The following is a 2,917-nucleotide window of genomic DNA, read 5'->3' on the forward strand; positions in this document are numbered from 1 at the left end:
TGATCGAATGTTGAATGCCATTCAGCACACGTACTTCTACTAGCTGTATAATATTATAACGTGTCTTCGAATCCTCTGATAACCGTTGAATTACAGTGCTGAATAAAACAAGATTATCTATTGCTACTCTCCCCTGTTTGCCTGAAAAGAACAGAGACAACCAAAACAACAAACACATTGATTGGATATTGGTCCTCAATTCAATTTGTTTATTTTTTTATATTGGTTAACTAGAGAGCGTAATGCAATGAAACAAGAATGTTGAAAATAACAAGCCCTAGTTTATCGATTTCTGGGAACAGCAATGACGCGCGCATGGATTTTTTACGCATGTCGGCCATGTAACTGCTTCATGGTATTGCAAACTTGTATACTAAGAGTGACATGTAAATGACGCACGACCAAAGGGCGTGTGTTAGTCAGAACGTCTGCTGTTGAATATTTACATATTTTACGTTGGAAAAAGCGCCTGCCTAGAAGTCAGTTTCGGTAGTTTGTAATTTCACATGGTAATATCTGATCACTTGCCGTATTCTGAGTCAGCGTTTCCATGAATATTGATTATTGAGACAACTGGAAAAAGGTTGTGTTTGTATGGCTTCTCTGAAAGAGTGGAAACTCGATTTTTTTTTTTTTCGTTTATGTACTTTTCTAAAAGTTTTTCTTTTTTTACATAAAGTCCCTTTTCTGCTGGATGCATAATCGTCTTATTTTACATTTCAGATGGGCTTTTGGATGACAAGGTAAGTGTCGTATTAAAATTCGCCGGAGATTTTTTTTTTTTTTTTTGTCATACCGAGTCAAGGTAAGTTCTTTGTTGACATTGAAAGAGAAGTAGAATTGTTCAAATTATGATGGCGACGATTTTGGGCCAGGTTTTTTGCCTATATATTCCTTTACCATTGTAGTCTTGATTAAATTTGTAACATTTCTGTGGTGAGGTCTCAAGAGGATGATGGAAAATTTTATTTTATATTTCCTATTCTAAAGTAGACGTTGTTCTTGAATTTCGTAGATCAACTCACACATTTCCCGACTAGCAACCGCGTCCGTCGTAAAGGGATAGTTAAACGACTAATGATCTGAGTCATAGTCCTTATGAAATGTTTTTATTGAAAAGTGACTGTACTGCGTTACATGCAAGAGCTATGAATATTTGTGGCCGCTATCATTGAAATATGTATCGCAATGGTGGTTTCATTAATTTATGAGATATAGTCCACAGTATTTAAAGTTGCTTTTGGAATTTTGGTTAAAAATAGAAAGGTATATGGATGAGTTAGCGTAGTATTATAGTCGACGAGTTTCCATCCAATATCTAGAGTAATTATGTAATTGCTTATTATGTTGCGGGATACACGTATGCACAGGTATAGTTATCGGAACTTAGGCAAATTTGTAACGGTAATGGGAAAGGATGGTCCTTTTCGGGGTTTTCTGCAAAAGAAAATGGAAGTAAAAGTCGGAAAATCTCGTGTGATGTATGGGGGTGCCCAAGGAAGAGTATTTCAGCTCGAGAACATTTTATTTTTATTTACACTTGAAATTGTCAGATATGGAGTGCTTCTATGAAATTGATTTTTATTTCCTAGTTGTTCCTTTCATTCTGTATTAATTATTTCTCCATTTGAATCATGCAGACATTCATTTATTCCGATTTTGAAATGTCATATAATGATAATTTTGAATTGTCATATAATGATGGAGAGTGTGTACATGTATTCGCTATCCACTTTGAAAATATAGGTTAGAAATTTTATGATTGGCATCTGTGTGTTGTTATCTTTAGGTGAGATTATATTTGAAAATGGTAGTTTTTTTTCTGCGTCGAATAGCAGCAAAGTGATGCGCCCTATTTGATGCTGGTTTTTATGTAAAATTGCTAATCGAATATAAGTAGCGATAATTGACCAGCTGCCTCAAGAACATTATGGCTTACCGTAACATATTTTCCTTGTTGCTGTGATAACTTGCTGCATATACCCAAGGACTGAAGGGTGTGTGTGTGTGTGTGTGTGTTTATACTGAGTGTATGATGGGAATACAGCACAGCTGCTGCATGTTTAACCTCCACAATTTTTTTGACGGGGTATTACTGCATCTGGAGGTAACGTGGCCTTCATTTTTCCTTCCCTCTCTATCGCTGCCCCCATCCTCTCCACCCTTTCTTCTGTTTCGTCCATTGGACTAGCTAATACATCCATAAATCGAAGGTAATGGACGACGCAGCTACAAAACGAATCACACCCTAACTAATCACCCATTGCTTCCCAAGAACAAGGTAGTTAGCACACGAGACCCCATGAACTAGAGAGGGCTTGTCTCGATCGTAAATTGCACATAATGAGGTGAAGGGAGGAGTGAGTGAGTTGTGAGGTGGCGAAGACAAAAGACCATTCGCGTGACAGAAACTGAAGAACTATAAGGGCATGGGGTACAGGGTCCTGGGAGCTGGAGGGTGGTGACTGGGTAGCAGGCAGGGAGAGGGCGCTGCAGTTCTTTATTGCCAATTAATTAGAATTTAAAATAGGGTGTTGACGGGCTTGGAGTGAGTCCTTGTGCGGAAGGAGTTTTCGTCAAACCGTGTGGCGCGACTACTTCATTAGCAAAAAAATGAATGAATAAATAAATAAAAAGATAAAGAAAAATAAAACTACGGCTGAAATCTTATCACTTTTGGTTTCCTGTAAAAGAAAACTGTTGTGCCGGCTTTGTCTGCCCGTCCGCACTTTTTCTGTCCGCACTTTTTTTCTGTCCACCCTCAGATCTTAAAGATTGCTGAGGCTAGAGGGCTGCAAATTCGTATGTTGATCATCCACCCTCCATACCAAATTGCAGCCCTCTAGCCTCAGCAGTCTTTATTTTATTTAAGCTTAAAGTTAGCCATAATCGTGCTAGGCCACCACCGGGCCATGAT

General features: G+C 38.3%; 1 long non-coding RNA gene across 1 annotated transcript in view; it reads left to right on the forward strand.

Annotated features, from left to right (window-relative positions):
* The first annotated feature begins 723 nt into the window (after nucleotides 1-723).
* The window catches only part of LOC136843545 (uncharacterized), a 319,497-nt gene continuing 317,303 nt past the window's right edge, over nucleotides 724-2,917 (forward strand). The window contains exon 1 of the long non-coding RNA XR_010854563.1: nucleotides 724-743. This is a non-coding gene — a long non-coding RNA (uncharacterized lncRNA). The remainder of the gene's footprint in view (nucleotides 744-2,917) is intronic.

This window comes from Macrobrachium rosenbergii, chromosome 11 (genome assembly GCF_040412425.1).
Source record: "Macrobrachium rosenbergii isolate ZJJX-2024 chromosome 11, ASM4041242v1, whole genome shotgun sequence".
NCBI lineage: Eukaryota > Metazoa > Arthropoda > Malacostraca > Decapoda > Palaemonidae > Macrobrachium > Macrobrachium rosenbergii.